Genomic DNA, 22,550 nt, shown 5'->3' on the forward strand with positions numbered 1-22,550 from the left:
CGCGCTGGAGCGATTGGGCATTGTGCGGCGCTCGAATAGCGTGTGGGCCTCGCCCCTGCACATCGTGCCCAAACCGGGTGGCGGATGGCGACCATGCGACGATTACCGCCGCCTCAACGACGCCACCACCCCCGACCGGTACCCGATACCACACATACAGGACTTTTCCGCCCGTTTGGCGGGGCGGGTGATCTTTTCCAAGGTCGACCTCATTCGGGGCTACCACCAGGTACCCGTCCGGCCAGCCGATGTGCCGAAGACGGTGGTAATTACACCTTTTGGCCTCTTCGAGTTCCTTCGCATGCCGTTCGGCCTTAAGAACGCGGCCCAGGCCTTCCAGCGGCTGATGCACAGCGTGCTGCGCGACCTCACCTTCCTTTTCGTCTACTTGGACGACATTCTCGTCGCCAGCACTTCCCGGGCGGAGCACCTCATCCACCTGCGCACGCTTTTTGAGCGCCTCGGCCAGCATGGCCTCATCATCAACCCGGCGAAATGTCAGTTTGGCGTAACGGACGTCGACTTCCTGGGGCACCGCATCACGAAGCGCGGGGCCGTCCCGCTGCCGACCAAGGTGGAGGCAGTCACAAGTTTCCCGCACCCCCGCTCCATCAAGGCCATACAGGAATTTTGGGGGATGGTAAATTTCTACCACCGGTTCGTGCCTCGCGCCGCCCAACTCATGCGCCCCCTGTACGAAGCCCTCCGGGGCAAGCCGGCCAAGCACGACATCGCCTGCACCAAAGAGATGGACGAGGCGTTCACGGGCGCTAATCTGGCCCTCGCCAACGCGACCATGCTGGCGCACCCGGCGCTCGACGCACCCATCGCCCTCACCACGGACGCTTCCGACTACACGGTGGGCGCCATGCATGAACAGTGGGTGAACGGGGCTTGGCAACCGCTGGCCTTCTTCAGCCGGCAGCTTCGCCCTAACGAGCGCAAGTATAGCGCTTTCGACCGCAAGCTCCTCTGCCTTTACCTGGCCGTTCGTCACTTCTGCCATCTTTTAGAGGGCCGCCCGTTCACGGTGTTTGTGGACCACAAACCCCTGGTCTTCGCCATGGCCAAGGTTGCAGAGCCGTGGTCGGCCCGCCAGCAGGGCCACCTCTCCGCCGTGTCCGAATTTACGACGGACATCCGGCACGTCACGGGCAAGTACAACGCTGTGGCCGATTGCCTCTCCCGGTCCGGCGCGAACGCCGTCCAACTCGGTGTGGACTTCGCCCGCATGGTGGCCGACCAGACCGCCGACCCCACGGTGCAAGCCCTCCGGACAGCGGACACAGGCCTGCGGTTGGCCGACGTCCCCTTCGAGGACACAGGCACAGTCTCCTGTGCGACGTTTCCCTGGGCCAACTTCGCCCCATCGTGCCCACCGGATAGCAACGGCACATTTTCGACGCCCTCCACGGCCTTTCCCACCCGGGCCAGAAAGCGTCGCAGAAGCTCGTGGCAGCAAAGTTCGTCTGGCACGGGCTCCGTAAGGACGTCCGCGACTGGGCCAACGCCTGTGTCGCCTGCCAGCGTGCGAAGGTCCACAGGCACACCCAGGCCCCTTTGGCACCATTCGACGTGCCCACGCGGTGCTTTGACCACGTCAATGTGGACCTGGTGGGACCCCTTCCCTCCTTGCGGGGCTTCACCCACCTCCTCACGATGGTGGACAGGACCACCAGGTGGCCGGAGGCCGTCCCGCTGGCATCAACAACAGCCGCCGACGTGGCGCAGGCCTTCATTGGCACCTGGATTGCCCGTTTCGGCGCCCCCTCGGACATCTTTTTTCTTTTTCTTTTTTTTTTGTCTCCTCCGACAGAGGAGGAGTCTCCTCGAAGTCTTTTTTTGTCTCCTCAGACATCTCCTCCGACAGAGGCCCGCAATTCACCTCCGAGCTTTGGGGCGCGGTCGCCCAGGCCTTGTGGGTCAAGCTACACCGCACCCCGGCCTACCACCCCCAAGCCAACGGCTTGTGCGAGCGGTTCTACCGCTCGATGAAGGCCGCTCTCAGCGCCAGCCTCCAGGACGACGGTTGGGCCGACAGGCTCCCTTGGGTCCTATTGGGCCTCCGAATGGCCCCGAAAGAGGACCTCCAGGCTTCCACCGCCGAGCTGGTCTACGGCCAGCCACTGCGCGTGCCGGGCGAGTTCATCCCTGACGCCACCGGCCCCTGGTCCGCGGCTCGCCAACGCTCGGTCCTCCAGGAGGCCGCCAGGAGATTTGCCCCCGTGCCCACGTCCCACCACGGCTGCCCCCAACCCCACGTCCCCCCAGCACTTCGCACTGCGGAGTACGTTTTTATCCGGAACGACGCACACCGGGGACCGCTCCGGCCGCCGTACGATGGACCTTTCCGGGTCCTGAAGAGGGACGACAAGTCGTTCATCATTGACATCGGCGGCAAACCGGACTGCATCTCTGTGGACCTCCTTAAGCCGGCCCAATCACCTTGCACCGGCCGATGACGTAACCGGCGCGCGGTTACTTGCCCGGACGTGTCCGGACTTGCCTTGCCCGGGCGGACTCTCGATTTGCATACCACGCCCCGTTGAGAGGCGTGGCTGACTTATTTGCATACCACGCCCCGCCTGAGAGGCATGGCTTTTGTGTGGTGAACTTTTGATATAAATTGCCACCCGTGTTAACGGGCTATTCAGTGCTTTTGAGTTCTTTCGAGTTGAGCTAGAATAAATAGCTCAGTGAAACTTCGTTCCTGGTGTCATCCATTTTGTCCGGCTTTATCGTGTGAGCATACCTCCACAAACTGTTATTATACATGTTATCTATGAAACGAACTTTTCATTTGTTATGAACCTCCAAATCACTTCGTGCAGCAATTCCGAGTTTGAGAGCGATTCCAGACTCCAAGGCAAACTTTACATTGACCCTGAAGGGGAGTGAGGTGCACCCTTAAGCATCTATACCTTCTGTGCTGCATGGAAAAGTGTGTGGGCAAGGTGACAGGTTGTGCACCCACCTGTTTCATGGCGACCAATGTGGGATGAATGGGAATTAGAACCACAATGATCCAACCGCACACGGTTTATCAGAACCTGGTTTCCTCCACGAGTTCGGAGAGGGTACCGGTAATACCTCCAGGAATAGATCCCTGAAAAAAGAACCCATAGTGGAAGATGACAATAAGTCTCTTTTTGTAGACATGGTCGAGGCCCGTGGAAGAGCTAGAGAGCATAATGGAAAGGGGAAGAAACCCAACAGCAAAGTAGAAACAGGCGTCTTGAAACCCTGAAGAGAAGGATGGGACTGAACAGACTGGGGGACTTGGTTCCACAGGTGAGAGAAAAGAGGAACAAATGAGGGAAGGTGAGCAGTGAGCCTGGATCTGGCGATTTTAACAATACCGGCGGCGGCAGACCGTGTGTGCCCTGCACAAACCTGCGAAGAACAAAGCCAAGACAGGGTAGCGGATGCAACACCTAAAGGAGGTGGTAGAGTACGGTGAGGCCACCAACCTGCCTGTGATGTCGGAATAACAGGACTCGACAATCAGTTTCATCATGGGAGATTCCAAGGATTTTGTGGGCCTTGCTTTCCACAGCATCAAGAAGGGCAAGGTGTGAGGCAGGAGCACTACCTGTCTGTGGCCCATTTTGAGCCGACTTGTTCATAAGGTTATCGGGTGTTTCGTGCCCCGAAATACCAAAGTGTGAAGGCACGTTAAAGTCGCCATTGAACCCCTCATCACACGATCAATACAAATGTCAAATTCGTGAAGTGCACGAATGTCCCTGAAGCAGAACTCTTGCCTCAAGAACAAGCAGAACCCTTGCCTCCAGAACAAGCAGAACCCTTGCCTCCAGAACAAGCAGAACCCTTGCCTCCAGAACAAGCAGAACCCTTGCCTCCAGAACAAGCAGAACCCTTGCCTCCAGAACAAGCAGAACCCTTCCCTTCAGAACAATCATAACCCTTGCCTCCAGAAAAAGCAGAACCCTTGTCTCCAGAAAAAGCAGAACCCTTGCCTCCAGAAAAAGCAGAACCCTTGCCTCCAGAAAAAGCAGAACCCTTGCCTCCAGAACAAGCAGAACCCTTGCCTCCAGAACAAGCAGAACTCTTGCCTCCAGAACAAGCAGAACCCTTGCCGCCAGAAAAAGCAGAACCCTTGCCTCCAGCACAAGCAGAACCCTCGACTCCAGAACAAGCAGAACCCTTGCCTCCAGCACAAGCAGGATCCTTGCCTCCACAACAAGCAGGATCCTTGCCTCCAGAAAAAGCAGAACCCTTGCCTCCAGAAAAAGCAGAACCCTTGCCTCCAGAACAAGCAGAACCCTTGCGTCCAGAACAAGCAGAACCCTTGCCTCCAGCACAAGCAGGATCCTTGCCTCGAGAACAAGCAGAACCCTTGCCTCCAGAAAAAGTAGAACCCTTGCCTCCAGAAAAAGTAGAACCCTTGCCTCCAGAAAAAGCAGAACCCTTGCCTCCAGAACAAACAGAACCCTTGCCTCCAGAACAAGCAGAACCCTTGCCTCCAGAACAAGCAGAACCCTTGCCTCCAGAACAAGAAGAACTCTTGCCTCCAGAACAAGCAGAACCCTTGCCTCCAGAAAAAGCAGAACCCTTGCCTCCAGCATAAGCAGAACCCTTGACTCCAGAACAAGCAGAACCCTTGCCTCCAGCACAAGCAGGATCCTTGCCTCCACAACAAGCAGGATCCTTGCCTCCAGAAAAAGCAGAACCCTTGCCTTCAGCACAAGCAGGATCCTTGCCTCCACAACAAGCAGGATCCTTGCCTCCAGAAAAAGCAGAACCCTTGCCTCCAGAAAAAGCAGGATCCTTGCCTCCACAACAAGCAGAACCCTTGCCTCCAGAAAAAGCAGAACCCTTGCCTCCAGCACAAGCAGGATCCTTGCCTCCACAACAAGCAGGATCCATGCCTCCAGAAAAAGCAGAACCCTTATCTCGAGAACAAGCAGGATCCTTGCCTCCAGAAAAAGCAGAACCCTTGCCTCCAGCACAAGCAGGATCCTTGCCTCCACAACAAGCAGGATCCTTGCCTCCAGAAAAAGCAGAACCCTTACCTCGAGAACAAGCAGGATCCTTGCCTCCAGAAAAAGCAGAACCCTTGCCTCCAGAACAAGCAGAACCCTTGCCTCCAGAACAAGCAGAACTCTTGCCTCCACAACAAGCAGAACCCTTTCCTCCAGAACAAGCAGAACTCTTGCCTCCACAACAAGCAGAACCCTTTCCTCCACAACAAGCAGAACCCTTGCCTCCAGAATAAGCCGGATCCTTGCCTCCACAACAAGCACAGCCCTTGCCTCCAGAACAAGCAGAAACCTTGCCTCCAGAACAAGCAGAACCCTTGCCAACAGAACAAGCAGAACCCTTGCCTCCAGAACAAGCAGAACCCTTGCCTCCAGAACAAGCAGAACCCTTGCCTTCAGAAAAAACAGAACCCTTGCCTCCAGAACAAGCAGAACCCTTGCCTGCAGAACAAGCAGAACCGTTGCCTCCAGAACAAGCAGAACCATTGCCTGCAGAACAAGCAGAACCGTTGCCTCCAGAACAAGCAGAACCGTTGCCTCCAGAACAAGCAGAACCGTTGCCTCCAGAACAAGCAGAATCCTTGCCTCCAGAACAAGCAGAACCCTTGCCTCCAGAAAAAGCAGAACCCTTGCCTGCAGAACAAGCAGAACTCTTGCCTCCACAACAAGCAGAACCCTTGCCTCCAGAACAAGCAGAACCCTTGCCTGCAGAACAAGCAGAACCGTTGCCTCCAGAACAAGCAGAACCCTTGCCTCCAGAACAAGCAGAACCCTTGCCTGCAGAACAAGCAGAACTCTTGCCTCCACAACAAGCAGAACCCTTGCCTCCAGAACAAGCAGAACCCTTGCCTCCAGAACAAGCAGAACCCTTGCCTGCAGAACAAGCAGAACCCTTGCCTCCAGAACAAGCAGAACCCTTGCCTCCAGAACAAGCAGAAACCTTGCCTCCAGAACAAGCAGAACCCTTGCCTGCAGAACAAGCAGAACCCTTGCCTCCAGAACAAGCAGAATCCTTGCCTCCAGAACAAGCAGAACCGTTGCCTCCAGAACAAGCAGAACCCTTGCCTCCAGAACAAGCAGAACCCTTGCCTGCAGAACAAGCAGAACCCTTGCCTCCAGAACAAGCAGAACCCTTGCCTGCAGAACAAGCAGAACCCTTGCCTCCAGAACAAGCAGAACCCTTGCCTGCAAAACAAGCAGAACCGTTGCCTCCAGAACAAGCAGAACCCTTGCCTGCAGAACAAGCAGAACTCTTGCCTCCACAACAAGCAGAACCCTTGCCTCCAGACCAAGCAGAACCGTTGCCTGCAGAACAAGCAGAACCCTTGCCTGCAGAACAAGCAGAACTCTTGCCTCCACAACAAGCAGAACCCTTGCCTCCAGAACAAGCAGAACCCTTGCCTCCAGAACAAGCAGAACCCTTGCCTGCAGAACAAGCAGAACCCTTGCCTCCAGAACAAGCAGAACCCTTGCCTCCAGAACAAGCAGAAACCTTGCCTCCAAAACAAGCAGAACCCTTGCCTGCAGAACAAGCAGAACCCTTGCCTCCAGAACAAGCAGAACCCTTGCCTCCAGAACAAGCAGAACCGTTGCCTCCAGAACAAGCAGAACCCTTGCCTCCAGAACAAGCAGAACCCTTGCCTCCAGAACAAGCAGAACCCTTGCCTGCAGAACAAGCAGAACCCTTGCCTCCAGAACAAGCAGAACCCTTGCCTGCAGAACAAGCAGAACCGTTGCCTCCAGAACAAGCAGAACCCTTGCATGCAGAACAAGCAGAACCCTTGCCTCCAGAACAAGCAGAACCCTTGCCTGCAGAACAAGCAGAACCCTTGCCTCCAGAACAAGCAGAACCCTTGCCTCCAGAACAAGCAGAACCCTTGCCTGCAGAACAAGCAGAACCCTTGCCTCCAGAACAAGCAGAACCCTTGCCTCCAGAAAAAGCAGAACCCTTGCCTGCAGAACAAGCAGAACTCTTGCCTCCACAACAAGCAGAACCCTTGCCTCCAGAACAAGCAGAACCCTTGCCTCCAGAACAAGCAGAACCCTTGCCTGCAGAACAAGCAGAACCCTTGCCTGCAGAACAAGCAGAACCCTTGCCTCCAGAACAAGCAGAACCCTTGCCTGCAGAACAAGCAGAACCCTTGCCTCCAGAACAAGCAGAACCCTTGCCTCCAGAACAAGCAGAACCCTTGCCTCCAGAACAAGCAGAACCCTTGCCTGCAGAACAAGCAGAACCCTTGCCTCCAGAACAAGCAGAACCCTTGCCTGCAGAACAAGCAGAACCCTTGCCTCCAGAACAAGCAGAACCCTTGCCTGCAGAACAAGCAGAACTTTTGCCTCCATAACAAGCAAAACCCTTGCCTCCAGAACAAGCAGAACCCTTGCCTCCAGAACAAGCAGAACCCTTGCCTGCAGAACAAGCAGAACCCTTGCCTCCAGAACAAGCAGAACCCTTGCCTCCAGAACAAGCAGAACCCTTGCCTCCAGAACAAGCAGAACCCTTGCCTCCAGAACAAGCAGAACCCTTGCCTGCAGAACAAGCAGAACCCTTGCCTCCAGAACAAGCAGAACCCTTGCCTGCAGAACAAGCAGAACCCTTGCCTCCAGAACAAGCAGAACCCTTGCCTGCAGAACAAGCAGAACTTTTGCCTCCATAACAAGCAGAACCCTTGCCTCCAGAACAAGCAGAACCCTTGCCTCCAGAACAAGCAGAACCCTTGCCTGCAGAACAAGCAGAACCCTTGCCTCCAGAACAAGCAGAACCCTTGCCTGCAGAACAAGCAGAACCCTTGCCTCCAGAACAAGCAGAACCCTTGCCTGCAGAACAAGCAGAACCGTTGCCTCCAGAACAAGCAGAACCCTTGCCTCCAGAACAAGCAGAACCCTTGCCTGCAGAACAAGCAGAACACTTGCCTCCAGCACAAGCAGAACCCTTGCCTCCAGAACAAGCAGAACCCTTGCCTGCAGAACAAGCAGAACCCTTGCCTGCAGAACAAGCAGAACCCTTGCCTCCAGAACAAGCAGAACCCTTGCCTGCAGAACAAGCAGAACCCTTGCCTCCAGAACAAGCAGAACCCTTGCCTGCAGAACAAGCAGAACTCTTGCCTCCACATCAAGCAGAACCCTTGCCTCCAGAAAAAGCAGAACCCTTGCCTCCAGAAAAAGCAGAACCCTTGCCTCCAGCACAAGCAGAACCCTTGCCTCCAGAACAAGCAGAACCCTTGCCTCCAGAACAAGCAGAACCCTTGCCTCCAGAACAAGCAGAACCCTTGCCTCCAGAACAAGCAGAACCCTTGCCTCCAGCACAAGCAGAACCCTTGCCTCCAGCACAAGCAGAACCCTTGCCTGCAGAACAAGCAGAACCCTTGCCTGCAGAACAAGCAGAACCCTTGCCTCCAGAACAAGCAGAACCCTTGCCTGCAGAACAAGCAGAACCCTTGCCTCCAGAACAAGCAGAACCCTTGCCTCCAGAACAAGCAGAACCCTTGCCTCCAGAACAAGCAGAACCCTTGCCTCCAGAACAAGCAGAACCCTTGCCTGCAGAACAAGCAGAACCCTTGCCTCCAGAACAAGCAGAACCCTTGCCTGCAGAACAAGCAGAACCCTTGCCTCCAGAACAAGCAGAACCCTTGCCTGCAGAACAAGCAGAACTTTTGCCTCCATAACAAGCAGAACCCTTGCCTCCAGAACAAGCAGAACCCTTGCCTCCAGAACAAGCAGAACCCTTGCCTGCAGAACAAGCAGAACCCTTGCCTCCAGAACAAGCAGAACCCTTGCCTGCAGAACAAGCAGAACCCTTGCCTCCAGAACAAGCAGAACCCTTGCCTGCAGAACAAGCAGAACCGTTGCCTCCAGAACAAGCAGAACCCTTGCCTCCAGAACAAGCAGAACCCTTGCCTGCAGAACAAGCAGAACACTTGCCTCCAGCACAAGCAGAACCCTTGCCTCCAGAACAAGCAGAACCCTTGCCTGCAGAACAAGCAGAACCCTTGCCTGCAGAACAAGCAGAACCGTTGCCTCCAGAACAAGCAGAACCCTTGCCTGCAGAACAAGCAGAACCGTTGCCTCCAGAACAAGCAGAACCCTTGCCTCCAGCACAAGCAGAACCCTTGCCTCCAGAACAAGCAGAACCCTTGCCTCCAGAACAAGCAGAACCCTTGCCTCCAGAACAAGCAGAACCCTTGCCTCCAGAACAAGCAGAACCCTTGCCTCCACAACAAGCAGAACCCTTTCCTCCAGAACAAACAGAACCCTTGCCTCCAGAAAAAGCAGAACCCTTGCCTCCAGCACAAGCAGAACCCTTGCCTCCAGAACAAGCAGAACCCTTGCCTCCACAACAAGCAGAACCCTTTCCTCCAGAACAAACAGAAACCTTGCCTCCAGAATAAGCAGGATCCTTGCCTGCAGAACAAGCAGAACCCTTGCCTCCAGAACAAGCAGAACCCTTGCCTCCAGAACAAGCAGAACCCTTGCCTCCACAACAAGCAGAACCCTTTCCTCCAGAACAAACAGAACCCTTGCCTCCAGAACAAGCAGAACCCTTGCCTGCAGAACAAGCAGAACCCTTGCCTCCAGAACAAGCAGAACCCTTGCCTCCAGAACAAGCAGAACCCTTGCCTCCAGAACAAGCAGAACCCTTGCCTGCAGAACAAGCAGAACCGTTGCCTCCAGAACAAGCAGAACACTTGCCTCCACAACAAGCAGAACCCTTGCCTGCAGAACAAGCAGAACCGTTGCCTCCAGAACAAGCAGAACCCTTGCCTCCAGAACAAGCAGAACCCTTGCCTCCAGAACAAGCAGAACCCTTGCCTCCAGAACAAGCAGAACCCTTGCCTCCAGAAAAAGCAGAACCCTTGCCTCCAGCACAAGCAGAACCCTTGCCTCCAGAACAAGCAGAACCCTTGCCTGCAGAACAAGCAGAACTCTTGCCTCCAGCACAAGCAGAACCCTTGCCTCCAGCACAAGCAGAACCCTTGCCTCCAGCACAAGCAGAACCCTTGCCTGCAGAACAAGCAGAACTCTTGCCTCCAGCACAAGCAGAACCCTTGCCTCCAGAACAAGCAGAACCCTTTCCTCCAGAACAAGCAGAACCCTTGCCTCCAGCACAAGCAGAACCCTTGCCTCCAGCACAAGCAGAACCCTTGCCTGCAGAACAAGCAGAACTCTTGCCTCCAGAACAAGCAGAACCCTTGCCTCCAGAACAAGCAGAACCCTTTCCTCCAGAACAAACAGAACCCTTGCCTCCAGAATAAGCAGGATCCTTGCCTCCACAACCAGCACAGCCCTTGCCTCCAGAACAAGCAGAACCCTTGCCTCCAGAACAAGCAGAACCCTTGCCTCCAGAACAAGCAGAACCCTTGCCTGCAGAACAAGCAGAACCGTTGCCTCCACAACAAGCAGAACCCTTGCCTGCAGAACAAGCAGAACCCTTGCCTCCAGAACAAGCAGAACCCTTGCCTCCAGAACAAGCAGAACCGTTGCCTCCAGAACAAGCAGAACCGTTGCCTCCAGAGCAAGCAGAACTCTTGCCTCAAGAACCAAGCTTACTGTGGAACCTTTTGGGGTCCCATTGGGTGTCCTAAGGTGGGTGGGAGGTTTCATGAATTTCTCTACCCAATTATGATTCTCGAGTTTCCACCGGTACATAAACTTCTCTCTCTGCATGTAAATGCATTCACGGATTTGGCATTCGCAGTTTCGCCATTTACTGCATGTGGAAACATTTCCTGGTTCTGTGATATCTTATCTTACACACTTGAGATTTTGCATTTCCACCCACATGACTTCGGCAATTTCTCAATACAATTGAACACATTGGTGGTGGTTCGTGTGGAGCCCGTGCTTGCTGGTTGCATCATTTTCTGTGGGGTGCAACTGCCGCTGATGCAGTTCCTCTCGATAAGCAGTGATTTGGTACTCATTTTGTCGACCGCGGAAGGATGACAGGCTGAGACAACAACCCACCTGGTAATTCAATGGCATGACAGGGGCCACCTTCACCGGTAAGCCAACACCAGGCTATTGAACATACCTCGCTTGTAAGTGAATATTTTTGTGTACGGGCATTGTGATTTGGAGCCGGAGGGATATTTGGCAAGTTTTTTTTATTTCATTTTGGTTTTTTTTGGCTACAACATCGAGGCTCGTGTAACAGCTAACATTAATCACAAAAAAAATGTACACACAAAACATACAATAAAGGGAGCGGGAGACAAGATGGGGAAAGAAAGGGAAACACACAAGTACAACATCAGAGAAAAGGGACATCGGGAGATCTGTGGGAGGGAGAAGGCTTGGGGGTAGGAGGCATGGGAAGGGGGGGGGGGTGGGCGAGGTGTACAACACATGGACACTGCTCGGACTTCCAGGGAAGAAGGTGGTATTTCAAAAAAGTGGATCTGGGGTGAATTAATGGAGGTAGAAAAGATCAAGGTTTTGGATGGGGGAAGATAAGAGATGGTGGTGAACAGTTGTTTTAAAGACCTGGAGGGAGGAGTGGGAATGAAGAGAGTGAGGGAGTTTGTTCCAGAGGTGGGAGAAAAGAGGAATGGAAGAGTGAAGGTGAGCAGAGAGTCTTGATTTTGGCAGTTTAACCATAAGAGGGTTGCTCGCAGATCTTGTGCAACCTGTGGGAATATTTGGGGGACAAAGCACAGATAAAGATGGGGGAGCTAGGCTGTACAGGAGTCGGTAGAAGACAGAAAGACCACCTACCTGCCTGTGGTGTGTGAGTGAAAAGCCCACACAATCAGCTTCATCGTGGGAGATTCCAATGATTCTGAAGGCTTTGGTTTCAACAGCGTGAAGCCGAGATAGGTGTGAGGTCGGAGCACCAGCCCAGAGGGGAGAGCAGTATTCCATTGAGCTGTGGATGAAAGCTTTGTATGTGGTGAGGAGCTCAGGTGTGCCAAGGAAGGACTTCGCATGATGGAGGATGCCCAGTCGGCGACTGGCTTTGGAGGCCAGCTTGGAAATGTGGTTTTCCCAGGAAAGATCATGGCAGATAGTGAGACCCAAGAGCTTGAGTGACAGATCTTCTTGGAGAGGATTGTTGAGAAAGTAGATGGGAGGGTTGTCCAAACGGTCTTTTCGGAGAGACATAGTAAGAGTGTGAGATTTGGCAGGATTGAAAGACATGTTCCACTTGTTTGACCAGTCTGTGATTTTGTCCAGGTCTGCAGAGAGTGGGGAGGCTGCAGATTGCCGATCTGAGGGATGAGGAATGGAGTGGCAGAGAGTGAAGTCATCAGCTAAGAGATAGAGAGGATTTTCCAGAGAGTTGGAGAGATCGTTGATGAAGACCAGAAAAAGCACAGGGCCCAGAACACTGCCTTGGGGAACTCCAGCCTGAACAGGAAGGGGAGATGAGAGAAGTCCATTCAGGGCCACACATTGACTACGACCAGAGAGGAAGTTCGCAAGCCATGCATGGAGATTTCCATTGATACCATAGGAGGAAATTTTGGTGAGCAGAGCTGGGTGCCAAACTGTATCGAAGGCACGTGACATGTCAAGGGAGACAGCTCTGATTTCCTGTTTGGCATTGAGGACCTCCATCCATTGTTGAGACAGCAGGAGCAGCATGTCCAGAGTGGAGTGACCTGGTCTGAAACCAAATTGATGATCAGAGATCAAGCCATTGGAGAAAAGGAATAATTTCATATCCGAAGCAATGATGGATTCCATGACTTTGCTGATAATTGGGAGCAGGCTGATTGGTCTGTAGTTGCAAGGATCTGTTTTTGCACCTTTTTTGTGTAAATCGGCAATGTTGGCTGATTTCCAAGCAGATGGCAGATGAACTTGAGAAAAAGAGAGGGTGAAGAGAACAGAGAGAGGGTGTGAAAGAGCGGAAGAGCAGGATTTTAGGACCCGTGGTCTGATGCCATCTGGTCCAGTTGCAGAATCAGAGTCAAGGTTTGACAGAAACTTCTCCGCCTTGTCAGGAGGGAAGGACACAGAGTCCAGGAGCAGCTGGGTACGACTGAGTACAGTAGGTACAGAGACGGATGGGTTTGGGACACAAGATTTAGAGGCAAACACAGAGTTGAGTCATTTGACTTTGTCATGTGTGGTGTCAACTGTGTAGCCATTTGAGGTAAGGGAAGGGATGGAGGGGCAACAAACACCAGAAACAGATTTGACCAGACGCCACCAGGATTTGGAGTAAAGAGACAGGTTTGAGAGTTCAGTCTTCAGAGTAGAGAGAAAGTGCTTCCTGGCTCTTCTGAGGGTAGACACACACTTGTTCCGAGCTTTGTGAAAGGAACGGAGATTGCCTTCAGTTGGATTTGCCTTTCAAGAGGCAAAGGCAAGTTGTTTCAGGGCAACTGCCTCACCACAAGCTTCAGTGTACCATGGATGGGAGGAAGGGTAAGACAACCTAAGATGTGATGGGATAAATCTGTGCATGGAGAGCAGTTTACTTTGGAAGAATTCTCAGGAAGAGTTGATGGATGAAGTAGAAATTTGAGACCAGTCCAGATGATTGATGGCTCCTTGAAGACCACGCCAGTCGGCCTGAGTGAAATGCCAGACTCGTCGATGCTGAGGAGGCTGTCTGAGAATGGCCAGAGATATATCCACTTTAACAAGCACATGATCAGAAGAACCGATTGGAGCAGAAGAAGAGCAGCAGACATTTGCAGGGAAGTTTGTCATAACCAAGTCTAGGAGAGAAGATGCTCCATTGACTGAGATTCGGGTCGGGAAATTGACAGATTGTGTCAGTCCCAATGAGTCACAGAAGTCCTTTGCTGAGATGCCGTGGCTGGTGAGAGAGGAACCCAAACCCAGCCAGCTGGCATGATGACAATTGAAGTCGCCACATATGAGGAAGAGAGAGTTGGGATGAGTGGATAGAAGTTGGTCCTTGTTGTCAGACAGCGAAATGTAAATGGAGTCATCACTGTTTGGAGGACGGTGCAGAACACATATGAACAAAAGGTGGGAGCGGAGAGGAAGCCGTAGCCAGAGGTACTCCTGGGGGTGAGGTGGAGAGAGGGCAGTGCAAGGAGAGTGAGGAAGAGAGTTTTTATAAAGATAGCAACCCCACCACCAGGACGAGGCTCAGGTCTATCATACCGGAGGGTGGACTGGAGTAACCAGGAAGAGATATTAAGGAATCAGAGACATCTTGAGGGAGGAAAGTTTCTGTTAAGCAAATTACGTCTGGTTTGTCAAAAGTAACCTGTATGGAGAGATCAGTCAGGTTTGAGCGAAGGCCCCGGATGTGAAAGTTTTTATTTAGTGGTTCACAAATTCCTCCCTGACAAGTTTGATGCGGTTGGAGTCCATGGCAATGTTTGGAGCTGGTTGGCTGCTGTTTGTTGCCTTTTTTTCAGGTTCCGCACGTCTGATACAGCACATCGATGCCTTCCACTTGTTTAATCGTTCGTATGAAGAGCTTGTTGAGTCTGGTTAATGCAAGAATCTTCTTTTTACCTCATAGCCGTATGATGTAATCTTACAAGTTTTGGTATGCATCCATGTATCCTACCTGGATTGGTGTCAATGCCTTGGCAGGCTTGCTAAATTCAGAGTTCAATTTGTGCAAATATCTTGGCAAAAACAAGACTCCATTGTGCTTCCACAGATTACCGGAAAGGATGTTGTTGTCCTTGAGTTACAAGACCACCACAAGTGTTACAAAGAGTACATCCGTGTTCACTTTTAAAGAGCCACACCAGTGATCTTTCTGGAAATGTGATCTTGATTATACCTGTTAGAATGGCAGAGTACACGTTCATCTGGAAACGTGTGCCATCCGTTCCACGTTCTTGCTCCATTCACTCCTTCAGACCACCTGTGTGGTGTTCAGGTGTGCTAGTCTGTTACGTGATTAATAATACAATAGACGTAATCAATATGTTACAATAGGTAATTAGTACGTAATTTATAGACGTACTCACCTTAAAATTGTACCTATGTTTAATAGACGTGCTCCTTTTAACGGGATCTATCACATATTTATTAACGCACAGGTTGTAAACCTGGTGCGTTATAGCGTTTGCCTGGGAATTTCTGTCTCTCCAAAAGTGAAGCTCCGTTTCTGTCGCTCAGATGTGTAGCCAGTTTCTGTCGCTCAGATGTGTAGCCAGTTTCTGTCGCTCAGATGTGTAAACATGACGTCATCAAATCTATATTTAGGCTAACCATGGGCTACCCCTTTGGCTGGTACGCGGCCGCTCGCTAGTACATAATATAGGATATATTTGTTATATGTTATGTTATAGGATATATAGGATATATGTTATATGATATAGGATATATATAGGATAGGTTATAGGATATATATTGTTGCGAATATGGAATTTGGCCTCCATATCCGCTTGTAAATATTCCCCTATTTCCCCAATACTCCCCAACTATCCCCAATCCCCCATTCCCTAGTCCCATTGTCTGTAAACAACAATCAGTAGAGCCGACCTTCCCCTTTTTCCCCCATTAAATGTCGTGCCCAGGTCCACCGCACCACACGTAGACAACTTTCGGACATCTTGCTAGTTATTCTTAGTCTATGTCAGTTAAGGACTCGTTTCCATTAATTATGACTCTTCGTTGCACCAGAATGTGATTATATGGCACCAGTAGTGAGTTTAGGACCTTTCCCATACCTCCTCCCATCTTCTTCCCCAAACAACAACAACAACAACAGAGGGGCACGGCACTGCGCGGGGGGGAGTGTGCGTCCTGACACCGGCTCGGTTAGCCGCCATTGACAATGCGCTCCAGACCATGCGCTCCACGGGGTTACCACAAAGGGGCTGGCTGTCAGCTCCTCGTCAAGGGCGGAGCCTGGTAAACCCCCCGCACGCACCCAATGAGAAGCAACGTGCCGATTCCACGAGGCGGAGCTAACGAGCCGAGGGCGTGTCACTCCCCGCCGGATATACGCGGCCACGTAGCGGACGTGACGTGAGATGCGCCCCCAGCTTGAGCAGACAAGACGCCATCCGAGCGCTGCGACCTCCCCGCATCTCTAGACCGGACCGGGTCGACCCTGTCCTTGAGCCAAGAGTGCACCTTGAGCCATCGATACCCGCTGTCCTTTCCATCAATCCCCGTGTGAGTCAGCTTTGTCCCGTTTATCTGTCGTCTGTTGGGAATAATATAAGATTGTGTCTAAGTGCTTGTCTTTCTATGTTGTACCTCTCGTCCCTGTAATCTGACCTTCCGAACGAATATAATCTCCTCCGGAGGTCTTGAGAACTGAACCCTGGGTGTCGTGTCATTTGAAACCCAGCCGTGTGTCCTTTTCCTTTATTGCCTTTATTGGCCTAGCGCAGCGCGATTAGTCAACGTTCGGGTATAATATCGAGTATAATCTTGTGCAGACGTGGTCATCCCAAAACCGCTCGGTGAATAACATCAAAGCCACGTCTGTAACAATTGGTGTCGAGGAGTGGAATTCGAACCCGGGACTAAATTTATTAGGCCCAAATTTGTAACAAGTAGAATCGATTCGGAGCGCGTTTACTGCGCTCGACGAAATTATAACGGTCGAAATTTTGTTTTGTTGTATAAAAACCCGTATTTTGAAAGTCGCGCTATGGCAGACCAAGACAGCTGGGGTCCGGTAGGGGAGAGTGAGGCAGGGTCGATCCAGGACCAAATTGAGGGACAAGAGGAGAGCGAAGCAGTGAGGGTAGCAGATTCGCAAAATAGCGTCGTCACGCACGAGGTAACGGTCGCGCGAAATGGCGCCTCGCAAATAGCTACGGCGGCCGCACCCGCTGCACAAGTGGGAGGGATGGCCCAAATGCAGGCCCTCATGGAGCAATTTATGGCGCAAATGCAGGCGTCCCTCAACCTGCAGAAGGACGATATGAGGGCTAATAGTGAGCAAATGAGGGCTGATAGTAAGCGATTGGGTGAGCGATTGGAGGACCAAATGGGGGTAATGGGGAACCGGATGGATGCTCAGGGTGAGCGATTGGAGGGCAAAATAGGGGTAATGAGGGACGAAGCGAGGGGTACCAGTGAGGGATTAGACAATAATTTTAAGGGATTAGACAATAATTTTAAGGGATTAGACAATAATTTTAAGGGATTAGACATGAAATTTGGGAAATTAGACGATAGATTAGGGGAAATACAGGAGGGGTTAACGGGGGTAGAAAACAGAATAGCCGCTCAAGAGAATCAAATGGAAGGGATGCAAAAAGGGTTAGAGGGGTTAGAAAACACCATGGAAGGCAAATTGAGGGACATGAGGGACCAAGCGGAAAGGGAAGTTAACCAAATGGGGCAGCAGATAGAGGGGGTCAGAATGGGGGTAGAAGCCAAACTGGATGCTCACAGGGAGGAAATGGAGCAGATGAGGGTGGCATCTGGGCAGGAGATGCAAGTGATGGGAGAGGAGATCAGAAGAGGTGTGAGTGAGGAGGTCGGAGGAGTGCGCGAGGAGGTGAGGCACTGTAAGGAGCGCATGGAGAAAGAGGTGAGAAAGGGGACTGTAAAATTGCAAGGTGGTATAGAGGAGTTGACGCTGGGAGTAGAACAACTGACAGTGGGACAAAAGGAGTTGGGGGACCAGGTAAAGAAGAACACAGCGGTAATAGAGGGTTTAAAATCGACACAGAAGGAGATGAAAAAGGACGTAGGGGTAATTAAAAAAGAGTGTCAGACGGTACATGAGGACCTGACGAGAAAAATGGACAAGGTGGTAGAGGTGATGGAGGTTAAAGAGCGGGAGGTGCGGGAGCACATAGAAAAAAATAAAGTGGAGTTAGAGGAAGAACTTAAAGGGGCGCACGAAGAGATGAAGGAGATGAAGCAAAAATTAGAAGAAGTGGAAGAAGGGGTGAGCGAAATTAAGAAGCGACGGAGAGAGGATAAGAAAGAGATAAAGGAGGAAGTAAAAGAATTGGTCCAAAGTCTGTGTTCGGATCGTGATGATGTGCTCATTAACCGGATGAGGGATTCGCAGGTGATGGAGGAGAAGCGAAGAGAAAGAGAACCCGGTGTAAGTGGTGACCAATATGGTCGTGCGTATGATGCGCCAGGTGATTTAATAAGCTTGGGGGTCGAGATAGACCCGGATGTTCGTGAGAGGCCACGAGTGAGGTGTATGGCTGGTCCGGAGGGTATGGAACGAGAGGTGCGAGGTGTGGGTGAGCAAGGTTGTGGTGGTATGGAATGGGTAGCGGGTTGCGGAGGTGTGACCCATGCATCGACACCAACAGGGGTAGTTGTTGGAGGGACCGGGGAGGCACGAGAGCCCCTTGGGGGTAATGTACTGTGGGGGCCCGGCCGGTTCGGCCCCGCGCTGACCCCGCAAGGGGCGACGCACGGGGTCCGGCCGGCGGGCAACGACTCGCATACGAGGTGGTCCCACAAGGTCCCACTCGCGCCGTATGACGGCAAGAGTGATCTACGCGCGTACCTGGCGCAGTTCGACTGTGTGTGTAAGGGTAACGGTTGGGGTGAGGACGAAGGTGGAGTACACCTGGTGGCCGCATTGCGCGGCGCGGCGGCGGAGGTGCTGACGGCATTACCAGCGGGGGCTCTCACCCTGCCAGCCCTCCGCGACGCCCTAATTAATCGATTTGGAATAGAACAGCAGAGCGAGCTTGTTAAAGCTCAGCTCGCGCTGCGAAAGCGCAAGCCCCAGGAAGCCATCGGGGAACTTGCCCACGACATTCGCCGCGCGGTGGGGATCGCACATGCTAGCATGGCAGCGGATTCCCGGGAAAGCCTGGCGCTGGACCATTTTATCCAGGCCCTCCCGGATATTGAGCTCCGGCAACAGCTCGCCATGTGGCGCCCGCAGACTCTGAGCCAGGCGGCTGACGCTGCGGCCCGTTGGGAAGCAGCGAGGCCCCTGGCCCGGGGGGGGCGAGCGTCTCGCAATGGCGGTCCGCCAGGTGGGACCCCCGATGGAGGGCGGACCCCTTAGGGGGCCCGCCCCCGACGTGGGTCCTGACCTGGCGGGCATGGTCCGGAGGCTGGTGGACCAGCGCCTGGCAGGACCTGGACCATGGCAGGCGGCCCCGGAGGTGGCCCGCGGTGGACCACGAGCGGGTAATCCAATTCGGACCTACAGGGGGGGGAATTTGGAATTCCGGAGGCAAGCACCTTATCAGGTGAGGTGCTATACCTGCAACCGCCTGGGTCACCTGGCGCGGCACTGTCGAAACACGCGCCGGGATGATCCCCGGCAGTTGAGGTCCTCAACTCCGCCCAGGGGGGAGCGGGTTAGCCGACCCCAGACACCCCCCCCGCCAGACCCCGGGAAACTAGAAGGTGTCGGGCACGTAGGGCGGTGTTCGGCAGTAGAGGATGGAGGAGAGCCCTCATTGACGCGACAGGTCATTTATTGTGGCCAAATTGGAACCGGTAGCCTGACAATTAGATGCAAAATTGCCGGCGTGGGGGTAGACGCCGTAGTGGACACAGGAGCTAGCGCCACGATCATCAGCCCTGTGGTCCTTGATTCGAGCGCAGGTGGCTGGGATAAGATCCAGCGCCTGCAAAATTATAGTTTGCAGCTTGCTACCGGGGTAACGGCCCCGATCATAGGGCGTGGTTCTGTGACCCTCAAGTTAGGGTCGGTAAGGAGGGAGATAGATGTTTGGGTGGCGGAGGTGTGCGACCCATGTTTAATAGGGTTGGACCTGTTGACTGCCAGCGGTTGTAAAATCGACTTGTGCCGGGGGATCCTGCAGGTGGGAGTAGAAGAGCTGCCGTTAGGGGGAGTGAGCACGGCCGAGAGAGCGGAGCTGGAGGCTTCCGAGGCCGTGACCATCCCCCCAAGGGCCGAGGCGATAGTGCCGGCCCGGTGGGCAGCTCGCCCAACATGGCAGGAGTCCTGCGGCCTGGTCGAACCGGTGGCAGCGCAGTCCATACCGGGTTTAATCGTGGGCCGCACCCTTGTAAAAACGGACGGACCGGTAGTGGCCGTCCGAGTAATAAATATGAGTACAGAACCACGCACTATAGTAAGGGGCACGAGGGTAGCTGGCTGCACCCCCGTTGAGGAAGTCGCGACAGTGAGGGGCGAGAACGTCCAGCCAAGCCGACCCCGGGGGGAGCCTTCAATAACAAGTAGGAATTGGCCCGATCCCATTTGCGAGATGGTAAATCGTAGCAGCGTAGAGTTGGGAGGTACCCAGAGGGAGGCCTTACACAAACTGGTTGGGTCCCATTTGGACCTCTTCTCCCTGTCCACCGAGGATATTGGACGTACGGGCCTGGTGAAACATCAGATCCACACCGGTGAGGCCCGGCCTATTCGTCAGGCCGCCCGACGGCTCCCTTGGAGCAAGAGGGCGGAAGCTGACGAGCAGGTTGAAAAAATGCTCGACGCAGGTGTGATCGAGCCCTCGGGAAGTCCTTGGATGTCACCTGTTGTGCTGGTCAAAAAGAAGGATGGGACCACGCGGTTCTGCGTGGTCTATCGCCAGCTAAACAACGTGACACTCAAGGACTCATATCCCCTGCCAAGGATTGATGACACCCTCGATGCCGTTGCGGGCTCAAATTGGTTCACAACTTTGGACCTCAAGAGTGGGTATTGGCAGGTGGAGATGGATAGGGCAGGGAAGGAGAAAACGGCATTTTCCACAGGTAAGGGACTGTATCAGTTTACTGTGATGCCGTTTGGTTTGTGTAACGCCCCCGCCACCTTTGAAAGATTGATGGAGCATGTACTAGGCGGCATGCCATGGCAGTCATGCCTGGTGTACCTGGATGACGTCCTGGTACATGCCCAAACGTTCCCCCAGGCAGTAGCTAATTTGGACCAGGTGTTCGGGTGCCTCAGACAGGCAGGGTTGAAGCTGAACCCGAGTAAGTGCACTTTGTTTGCAAGAGAGGTGGCCTATCTAGGTCACGTGATTGGCCGCGAGGGGGTAAAAACGGACCCAGACAAAATTAAAGCGGTAGAGGAGTGGCCCGCACCACGTACCATCAAAGAGGTGCGGGGATTTTTGGGACTCTGCTCCTACTACCGGCGCTTTGTGGCGAAATTTGCGGAGTTGGCCCGTCCCCTCCACCGGCTTACGGAGAAGGGGACGCGATTTAATTGGACACGGGAGTGCCACGAGGCCTTCCAAAAATTGAAGGGGTGTCTAACATCCGCACCCCTTCTAGCTTACCCCACTAGTGACGGGACATTTACCCTGGACACGGATGCGAGCCAGGAAGGATTGGGCGCAGTTTTGTCTCAGACACAGGAGGGCGTGGAGAGAGTGATTGGTTATTATAGTCGGGCCTTAAGTAGGCCCGAGAGAAATTATTGCGTCACTCGCAAAGAGTTATTGGCTATGCTGGCTGCCATGAACCATTTCCACCCGTACTTGTACGGGCGGAAATTTTTGTTTAGAACTGACCATTCCTCCTTGCAATGGCTCCTTCGGTTCAAGGAACCGGAGGGCCAAATTGCAAGGTGGTTGGAAAAGTTGCAGCAGTACGATTTTGATGTGGCCCATAGGGCCGGGAAGGCCCATGGTAATGCGGACGCACTCTCTCGGCGTCCTTGTCTGGGAGAAAACTGCAAATTTTGTGCGAGACACGAGGAGAGGGAACAATTGGGCGATTCGGACCCGACCCTCGTTGTCCGGGCAACCCGGGTGAGAGGGCCAATTTTGCCACTAACTGCAGATGAGGAATTCGGAACTTTGGCATGGAGCACGGCCCAGCAGGAGGATCCTGTCCTGGGGCCAGTGTTCAATTGGGTCAAATTGGGGCAAAGACCAAAGGGGGAAGAGGTCACCCCCCTCGGGGCACAAACAAAGGCATATTGGGCTCAGTGGCAGACCCTGGAATTGAAAGGCAACATCTTGTATCGCAAGTGGGTGGAGGTTCCCTCTGATCGAACTTCCTGGCTGGTGATAGTCCCTGACAAATTCAAGAACGTCATATTGCAACAGGTGCATGGTACCCGCTCCGGCGGCCATTTGGGCAGGACAAAGACATTATCTCGGGTCCGCCGGAGGTTCTATTGGGTGAATATGGGGCGCGACATACAGGACTGGTGTCGGAGATGCGACGCCTGTTCTGCCAAAAAGGGACCAGCACGGAGGATGAGGGCCCCCCTTCAATTACATCAGGTGGGGGCCCCCCTTGAGCGGGTGGCTATGGATATTCTAGGACCGCTGCCCCGCACCCGCCAAGGTAATAAGTATATCCTCGTGGTAATGGACTATTTCACCAAGTGGCCGGAGGCCTACGCCCTCCCCAACCAAGAAGCAGGGGTGGTAGCGCAGGCCTTCGTGGAAGGATTTGTGTGCCGGCATGGGATTCCACAGGAGTTGCACACCGACCAGGGACGAAATTTTGAGAGCAAATTGCTAAAAGATGTGTGCAGTCTCCTGTCAATTCGGAAAACCAGAACAACGCCTTTAAGACCTCAATCTGACGGGATGGTGGAAAGATTCAATCGAACTCTAATCCAACAACTGGCACTGTTCACCGCCACCCGTCAGGATGACTGGGACGAACATCTCCCTTACTTGCTCATGGCCTACCGAACCAGCCAGCACGGGGCCACCGCATGCAGTCCAGCGTTGCTTATGTATGGGCGGGAGTTACGGGCTCCCGCCG

The sequence above is a fragment of the Myxine glutinosa genome, chromosome 5 (genome assembly GCF_964187855.1).
Source record: "Myxine glutinosa chromosome 5, kmMyxGlut1.1, whole genome shotgun sequence".
Lineage (NCBI taxonomy): Eukaryota > Metazoa > Chordata > Myxini > Myxiniformes > Myxinidae > Myxine > Myxine glutinosa.